Consider the following 9694-nt stretch of genomic DNA (forward strand, 5'->3'; position numbering starts at 1 on the left):
TAAGATTTTTATATTCTTATCAATGAAGTAGTTGTGACTACTTTTAAACTTTTATGTCTTAAAAGTTGATTAAAAGCTTATATTTATATTTTTTATGTCATTGACTTTATATATTTAATGAAATTTACACACTATATTTAAGTATGAAAAAAAATTTATAATTTAGGATTTTTTATTTTATAGAAAATATTTTTTAATATTTGAATATTTAAAAATTTAATGAAAAATATTTTTTAAAATTAAATTATTTTAAAAAAATTGATTTTTCTTAACGGGTTCAAATTTTAAAAATCTTAATAAGTTTTTATATATAAATTTATTAATATATCTTATTTTTAATATTTAAATTAACTAATAAAAAATAAATTATCTTATTAAAAATATTTTTAAAATATAAACTATTTTTTATAGATAAATAGAGATTTAATTTATTAAATGTGAAATTATTGTTGATAGTTAAATAAAAAATAAAAAAATTTAAAATTAATAAAAAAATTATTATAAAACACATTTTATCTTTATTTTAAAATATTTTCCAAGATAATTGATTACTTTTAAAATAATTGTTATTTTTATCATAATTTCCACTACCACATATATCAATTTTATAGTTTTAAATATTTTTTTTCCAAAAAAAATGTTCATGCAGTTTATCTAAATTTTTATTATTAAAATAATAAAAAATATTTATTATGCCTACCTATGTACATCAAAAAAATTATTATTTTTGTCTTGTGATGCTCCAAAATTACTTTTATTATCATATAATTTGTGACAAATAATATTGTCATATGAATAAATATATGACAAATAAACTTTTCGTTTACCTGTGTCCACAAGAAGTGGTACTAGGTTCAAAGCAAATCTCCAAACAAATCTGCCAAACATCAAGATCATTAAAAACAATGAAAACCCAGATTGCCTGAATCAATTAATATGAAATCTAGAAATCAGTACGAGCGACTTACTGCACAAGAAAGCTCTTCTCTGACTTATCCATGCAAGGAAAGACTGAATTCGAGCAAGAAACACCAGAATCATCTTTCTTCAATTCATCTCCTTCTGTTTTACGTTCTTCCTTAGCCACAATTTCTGTTTTTTCCTTCTGATGATTCTCTGCCCATCAATATAATAAAAAAGAAATCAATTTTCAAGCCTCTTAGAAAATATCTCAACAGCCCAATTCTCAATGGTTACCTTGTTTTTCAGGTAATTCTTCTTCTTCAAGGCTAATAGCGGGGACAGAAATCAAAATTGGACTCTGCGTTTTCTATTAAACACAGAAACAGCTAATTTCAATTTTCAAGAAAATCATTTTGTTATCTTTGAACAAAGATGGTGAATGTGTTACCTTCTTGAACTGGCGGATGGTGGAGTTTTGAAGTGCAAATCAGAGCGTTTCTTGTGCTTAAACTGTCGATCAGGAGTGTCGATCTCATATTATATTGGCACTGATTAAAAGAAGCAAAACATACAATAGATGTCGATCTCATATTATAAACAGTTTTTATACTCATTATAATAATAGTGGTTTATTTTATAAATAATAAAATTTTAATTTTCATATAACTTATTATTTATATAATTTTATATAAAAATATAATAAAATTAGAATGTAAGTATATAAATAATAATTTTAAATTTTTATAATTTTGAATAGTAAATTTATATTATTTTTTAATAAAAATTAATTTTCATGTAATAATTTTAAATTATCATGAATAATTTTAATAATATATATAATTTTGTTAATTTTATTCTAATAAATAAAATAATTTAAATCAATTAGTATTACTTATTTGATTTAAAATGGTAAATTTATTTAAATTTTAAATTATAAATTATAATAGAGGTTTTGATATAATTAAAATTATTAATAAAATAATTTTAACTTTTATTTAATATTAATTATAATAATATTAATAATTAAATTTATTTATAGATATAAGATTTTGGATAATTTTTTTATTATTTAACGTAATTATTAACAGGATGATTGCCACTCAATTTTATTAATAATAATTCAATATGCATTAGTAATAAATTTATTGTTATTAAAAGAAATTTTAGGTTAAAATCAAATAAAAATTGAGAATTAAAAACTTTTTTTGTACAGGTTGAAAAAAATTGAATACAAACACCAAAACCATGATACATGTATGAAAAAAAAATTATGATTTAAAATTTTTTATTTTATAGAAAATATTTTTTAATATTTGGATACTTAAAAATTTAATGAAAAATATTTTTTTAAATTAAATTATTTTAAAGAAATTGATTTTTCTTAAAGGAGAAAGTTATTTTTCAAATTTTAAAAATCTTATTAAGTTTTTATATATAAATTTATTAATATATTTTATTTTTAATATTTTAATTAAATAATAAAAAATAAATTATCTTATTAAAAAATATTTTTATAAAAGATATTTTTTAAATATAAATAATTTTTTATAAATAAATGGAGATTTAATTTATTAAATATAAAATTATTGTTGATAGTTAAACAAAAAATAAAAATTATTTAAAATTGACAAAAAATTATTATGAAACAATTTTTATCTTTATTTTAAAATATTTTATCAAGATAATTTGATTACTTTTAAAATAATTGTTATTTTTATCCTAATTTCAATTATCATATGTTTCAATTTTATAGTTTTAAATATTTTTTTATCAAAAAAAATGTCACCCTTCATGAGAATTTACCTAAATTTTTTATTATTAAGGTAATGAAAAGTATTTATTATGCCTACTTATTTTCATAAAAAAATTTATCACATTAAGTACTTTTGTCAAGAATTATGACAAAATTACTTTATCATATAATTTTTGATAAAGTAACATTGTCATGTGAATAAAATAATTTTGTCACGGTATATTATTTACTCACTATAAAACTATGTATTTTGATCATTAAATGCAAATAAAATTATGACAAAATATGATTTATTCTGATAAAAAATTATCTTTTTATTCTTACACATAATTTTTCATAATAAATTAGTTTAAAACTATAAATTACTGTTATTGCAATAAATACACACAATTTTTCATAATAAATTAGTTTAAAGGATAAATTACTGTTATTGTAATAAATAAATAGTTATGCCGATTAAATTCTTTATCATTGCTATATGCTCGAGAGAACAAGTACTTAATTCTGTTAAATCGGTTTTAATCGGTTTAATTCTGTATCGAACCAAACTGACCAATACTTAGTTCTAGATAAATTTACTCTGACAAACTTAGTTACAAAATCAATTAGTAAGATAGTCATAATTTTTTAATTTATAATGACAAATTATTTTATTGAAAAAATAGTTAATTCAGATTGTGAATGCACTACCACCAAATTCAGTTATATTTTAACATTTAAACAATTAATAGCTTTTATTTATATATATATATATATTATAAAATTCCTATACATAAAAGGAGAAAAAGAGGAGCGAGAGATTTAGCATGGGGCTCCTATGCCCAGGAAATGAGCCTTATATATATTGTTATCTTTTGTTGGTTGATAAAATACTCTATTGAGATCTCTTTTTTACCTTAAAAGAGCTCTGCATTGGTTAGTAGCTATTGGAGTTTAGAGAGATTGATAGAATTGGCGCTGGAGGATAGTAAGTCTCAAATTGACCCCTCCATGGCTATGACATGATGAAAGTATCATGGTGCCGATTTTTCTTTCTGGTAGTCGTTGGTGTTGAGCATAGAGCCTGCAGAGAAGACTTGGGGTTTGAGTTTTCTTATGTTTTACTCTTTTAAGTTTATGGTTTAATGTTGGGATCCCATTTTGGACATACCTAGAGTCTTTAAGCTTGGGTAATTTCCTCTCTGGTTGTGATTGTCTATCAGCAATGACCAATGCTGTACAATATGAAAGCTAGGAGTTCCAACAAACTTTTGGAGTTACATGAGCTTATTATAATGGTGAGGTGAGTTTTCTTGTTAGGGGTAGTGTGTGATCTTTTACTTAAAAAAAAAAAAAACTCCGTTTGTAATTTAATTTATAAATGGGTTAAAAAGCTTTTTTCTATTTGTATAAATCTTATTTATAATTTTTTAAATAAAAAATAATTAGTTTACATTATAAACAGATTCATTAAACAAAATAGCAGTTATACAAATAGATTTAATAATTAGTTTACAAGTAGATAAACCCACCTCCTATGGCACCCCAAACCTAGAGAAGCTGAAACACCAATGATCGAAGGATTTAGATAAGAATCTGACAAACGCCACAACGAATAGTTGATAAGTTAGCCAAGATTCTTGGTGCAATTGATGAAAGCAAATCCTCACTCTCACTCAAAGCAATACACGCCAAAGGCATTAAAAGAATTCTGAAATTTTGATTAAAAGCTGCCTCTTACAAGTGTTTGTTATCCTTATATCGTGAGGAGAAAACAAATAAAACCTTAAGACACTCTACTTAGGCCTGGTCGAAACACATATAAGGCTCAAGCCCAATCACACACTAAAATAACACATCAAACACATAAGTATTAAAACATAAGCCCAAAACATGGCCCAACACTCTAAAACTTAAAAATATAAAATACGGCCAGAATACAAGTCCAAACAAAACTAAAATAAAACAAGTGTTTAAATAATAAAATATAGCAAGCCCATCATAACAAAGTTGAATCTTCACAAAACCCTTTCTTGATCTTCACTTTAGGCTTCCCTTTGTGTATTTTTGGCCTATAGGTTTGATTAGGCTCCCTAAGCCTATGATTGCAAGTATTGCACCAAATCTGCCCCATATGAGTTGAAACACGCCCCAAATGCATATGGATGATATGGATATGATTTTGAACTCCTTTTAGATCCATTTGAATGGTATAAGTTTGCTCCACACTATTGTTAGAAATCTGCCCTATTGGATCCGTATCAAGGGCTGTGGGTGTGAGGAGAGGGTTAGGGTTGAGTGAGGTTGCAGAACCAAATGAGACCAATAACTAACGCAAGGCTAATCAGAGTGGTGTGGTGGCCCGTTACCTCCATCCAATATAAGCAAAGGGACTGAAGTCAAAAGAAGAAAATGCGATAACCGTTCCCGTAGCGAGCAAAAGAAGCTGTTTTTTTCCAAGCCCAAGTAGGGGCGAATGAACCATGTAGTTCGGTCGTGAAATGCTTATTTTCGATTCCCTCGACCATTGGAAAGGTCTAAGATTCCTCCATATCTATCGCCCCCATCTCTGGTCCCATTTATGGAAGCTAGCCAATCTTAATGAAAGCGTTAGTAGCTTAATTTTACATCTTTCTTTTTAGCTAGGATACACTCCTTTATACAAGACTTTTTTAGTTCTTGTTAGTGATCCGGGAACACTTAACGTGGGAGAAGGAAAAGCTTTTCACTCTCTTTCTAGCTTGCTAGAAGAGATAGATACGGTACAGAGAGGAGAGTTCAGGTCAAATCCTGTCGATAAATAATTCCTGCTTATAGATCGTGGGGGAAGGGGAAATTGGAGAGAAAGGTGGAGCTTCACCAGGCCTTTAGTGCTTATTTTTAAGTCTTGTCTAAGCCCCAGCCAATCGGGTAAGCGAACTGTCTTACGACAAGAAGTAGTCATGGGAAGGGTTATCCGTAGAATTTAGAATCGGTAGTAGACCGGGTTCGGGCATTACAAAGGACTGCCAGTAAAGGGCCAAGCAGGGGCTTCATTTAGTATCCCAAAAAGCAGGGAAGAAGTTTATTCGTGAAAAGATGGGATGGGAGTTGACCGAATCAAATACGAAACAACATATTTGGAGATTATTAGCGCTTTGAAACTGAACTTCTACGCAGGGATCTGATTTGACCGGTCTAGAAAAGGTCAGTGCTGAACAAAGCTCCTAAGGTCCCCATTCGGGGATTTCCCCGTAAAAGCTAAGTCCTTACTTTACACAGAGTGAAGCTTCCGGCAATGCTTCAACAAGAGCCAAAGCTACCCGGGCCTGGGAAGAAGCAAAATCGAATAGAGGAAGAAGTGGCCGTGTAACTGGCTCGCTTGAGCTTTGGTACGCTAATAGTTTACTAATAGGATAGAAAGATTATCTTACTGATATCCCAGGGGCGTAGCGGGTTCGAAAGGACCAGGCTCATACTGACTTCATTTTTCACATTGAACGCGGGTCTTACTAAAGCAAGCCAAACTAAAAAACGAAATCAGAAATGGATTCTTTTTATTTTAATAGCTTGACTGAAGCTATTGGAAGCAACTGGACTCTCTCCTTAGCGAGGTCCTAGAATAAACTAGTTAGTTTGCGGTGCTACGAAAAGCTATCAAGCTGATTGGGGGCTATAGAATGAGCATGTGTCAAAATTTTGAGTTATTTTTTACTTATTTATTCTAAAGAGTGGTTCACTGTTTTAAGTAATTTATTCTAAAGAGTGGTTGACTGTATACATTTTGGTTTTCGGTTGCGTCTGAACAATTATAAGCCCTTAGTTCTTCAAAGAATTGATTCATAGAAATGGAATATTATTTCGGTTCTGCTTTCTTGCTTTAGAAAGACTTGAAAGTTCGGAAATGTGGTTTGGTTGGTTGTTGACCAACAGAAAGCATGGGATAAAGATGCACAAACAAAAGAAGAAATTCAAATGGAACATCATCTGAATTCATCAGAATCAATATCAATTACCTAAACCGAGACTGGAACCATTTTACTGAATGACTTGATCGATCGTACTAGATAGAGAGCCTCAGATGGACCATAAACCTTTCATAAGAAATTCCTCGATCCATTCAGTAATGCGCAAGAGAAAGCGATCCATCAGACTAGAGGGAAGTTGGTCTTTCTCCATGACCCCCTTCGCGCAACTTCTCGCGTAAGGCCTTCGCTCGAATGTCGTTCCCAGGGCCTTCTGCCATAGGTTCCCCCTACTGAAAGAAGAAGACTTTCCGTTTCTACTTTTGCTTCTGAAGTCAGATTGCAATTTATGCCCTCTGGTATCCCGGCTGTCACCGACCCATTTCAGGTCACACAAGGCTAAGCTCATGGGAGAGGACTACCTCACTTGACTAGAAAAGCAAAGGGCAGAACGAATCTCTAAATCTCTATTATATAAGAGAATTCTTGTCTCACTTTCTCTCAATCTATTGAAATGAATATCGTTTACTAAGAGAATATATGAGCTCCGGTAGACTGAACTTCACACTTGACTTTCTTATCGTTCGTCCGTTCCAGGTATTACAATAAGTATGTAGCTCTTTCTCTTTCTCCTTTCAAGTATTCAATTCCCTTCATTGGGGTATAGAGTCCCATAGCTGGGTAAGAAGTCAGAACTCAGCTACTCCTGAACTCATTAACTCAATAGCTAGGGAAGGGGTGTCGCCCCTCTTCTTTTCTTATAAGAATAAGGGTCTTTTTTCATTCTATTATAGTTTTTCGGCTAAAAAGAGGAGATGGGCTAAGGTGCAATTTCTCAAATAAAGTAAAGAGCGGAACTACTTCACTCTTAGCTCATAAAATCATTACCTCAACAACTCGAACTCTTGAACAAAAGAATGAAAAAAATTGAAGAACTATGGAGCTCCAGAAGAAGACTTTATTTTCTTTCCAACAAGAGCTACCGCTGGGGGTCTACTAATAATAAGAAGGACCCCTCCCGATAGGACGGAGGAGGAGGAAAGTCTGAGAGAGGAAGCCCTATCTAACTCAGTCCGAGAGAAAGCTCTTTCAGTCAACTCTTTTTTTCCTATATCATATAAATTCTAAACTAAGGAAGAAATAAAGAAGATTATATAAACCAATAAGAGGAAGAGATCGGGCTCGGACATTGAAGCTCTATCCTAAGAGTAAGAACACTATAAAAAGAAGACCGATTGAGTGGTTCGGCTACTCAACCTCGCCAGGGCAGGAGCCCTAGACAGTCTTGAACTATCTCTACTGATACAAGCCTACTCTTAACAGCCCTCAGCCTATCGGTGGATCTACTATAGGTATATCTTTCAGAAGATCATTATAGAGAATGAAGCACGAAATTGAATAAGAGAATCAGTCTATCTCTAGCTCTCGCTACATCTAGTTCGCTCGCACGCTCCGTTCGCTCGTTACTAGTATTCCACTCGCTCAAGCAAGAAAGTGATACGGATCCAATAGGGCAAATTTCTAACAATGGTATAGAGCAAACTTATGTCATTCAAATGGATCTAAAAGGAGTTCAAAATCATATTCATATGATCCATATATATTTGGAGCGTGCTTCAACTCATGATACGGATCCAATAGGGCAAATTTCTAACAATGGTGTGGAGCAAACTTATGTCATTCAAATGGATCTAAAAGGAGTTCAAAATCATATTCATATGATCTATATATATTTGGGGCGTGCTTCAACTCATATGGGACAGATTTGGTGCAACACTTGCAATCATAGGCTTAGAGAGCCTAATCAAACCTATGGGCTAAAACTACACAAAGGGAAGCCTAAAGTGAAGATCAAGTAAGGTTTTTGTGAAGATTCAGCTTTGTTATGATGGGCTTGCTATGTTTTATTATTTGAACACTTATTTTATTTTAGCTTTGTTTGGGCTTGTATTCTGGCCATATTTTATCTTTTAAGTTTTAGAGTGTTGGGCCATGTTTTGGGCTTATGTTTTAATACTTATGTGTTATTTTAGTGTGTGATTGGGCTTGGGCCTTATGTGTTTAAGTCAGGCCCAAGAAGAGTGTCTTAGGGTTTTATTTGTTTTTCTCCTTACTATATAAGGATAAGAAACAATTGTAAGAGGGAGCTTTTAATCAAAATTTCAGAATTATTTTCATGCCTTTGGCGTGTATTGCTTTGAGTGAGAGTGAGGATTTGCTTTCATCAATTGCACCAGGAATCTTGGCTTACTTATCAACTATTTGTTGTGGCGTTTGTCAGATTCTCATCTAAATCCTTCGATCATTGGTGTTTCAGCTTCTCTAAGTTTGGGGTGCCATAGGAGGCGGGTTTATCAAATCTTTGGATTTCGTATCTACTTGTGCGTGTGGGTTTGAGGCTTGTGCCATAGGGTTCCGCGTCAGTTGGTATCAGAGCCAAAGTGAGGTAAATTCTGATTTATCTTAGGATCTAGGGTTTTTGAGTTTTCCTTGTCTTTCTTGTTGATTTCGGTGAAAACTTCTGTATCCATGACTGCGTCTTCTTGATAAATTATCACATAATCTCTTTTGGAAAAAAAAAATTCGATATCCAAAAAAAAAAATCGAAAAGAAAAACAAAAAAAAAAATCGCCTTTGCCATATTTATCTTGATCTGGCCGAAATTGTGATATGCTTCCTTTTCATCCATATTTCCTTACCTTTCTCAATTGATTGCAGTAATTTATGGGAATCAATTTGAATTTTAAATTTTAAATTTGGTCGAATCCAGATTAGGAGATAAAAGAAATTCTGCCTATTTCCTAAAGTGCACATTTAGGGCAATTGCATCTAAATTGATTTGATGTGAAATCCTTCTTTTAACACCAGAATTTTCGTCCATGTTTCTGATCTGAGAGAAATTTACATTTTTCTTTTCTGATTCTATTTGTGGGGTTTTGATACTTTCCTTTTTGGGTAGATTTAAGTAGATCCATATTTAATTTGCGTTGAAGTGAATTAAATGCAATATTTTTTGTCCAGGTTCGTTTTTATTTGATTTCTAAGTTTTTTTTTTTTGTTTAAGCTTGCTTTTGCTTCCTTGACATTGCTGGAGTATTGTTTGCTTGTGTCTATA

General features: G+C 31.0%; 1 long non-coding RNA gene across 1 annotated transcript; it reads right to left on the minus strand.

Annotated features, from left to right (window-relative positions):
- Window positions 1-653: 653 nt before the first annotated feature.
- LOC122722344 lies at window positions 654-1429 on the minus strand. Its single transcript, XR_006349312.1, has 3 exons — window positions 1352-1429; window positions 1198-1270; window positions 654-1116 (listed from the first exon to the last, which is right to left on the minus strand). It is a non-coding gene; the product is annotated as an uncharacterized LOC122722344 (long non-coding RNA).
- Window positions 1430-9694: the final 8265 nt, after the last annotated feature.

Source organism: Manihot esculenta, chromosome 1 (genome assembly GCF_001659605.2).
Source record: "Manihot esculenta cultivar AM560-2 chromosome 1, M.esculenta_v8, whole genome shotgun sequence".
Taxonomy (NCBI): Eukaryota; Viridiplantae; Streptophyta; class Magnoliopsida; order Malpighiales; family Euphorbiaceae; genus Manihot; species Manihot esculenta.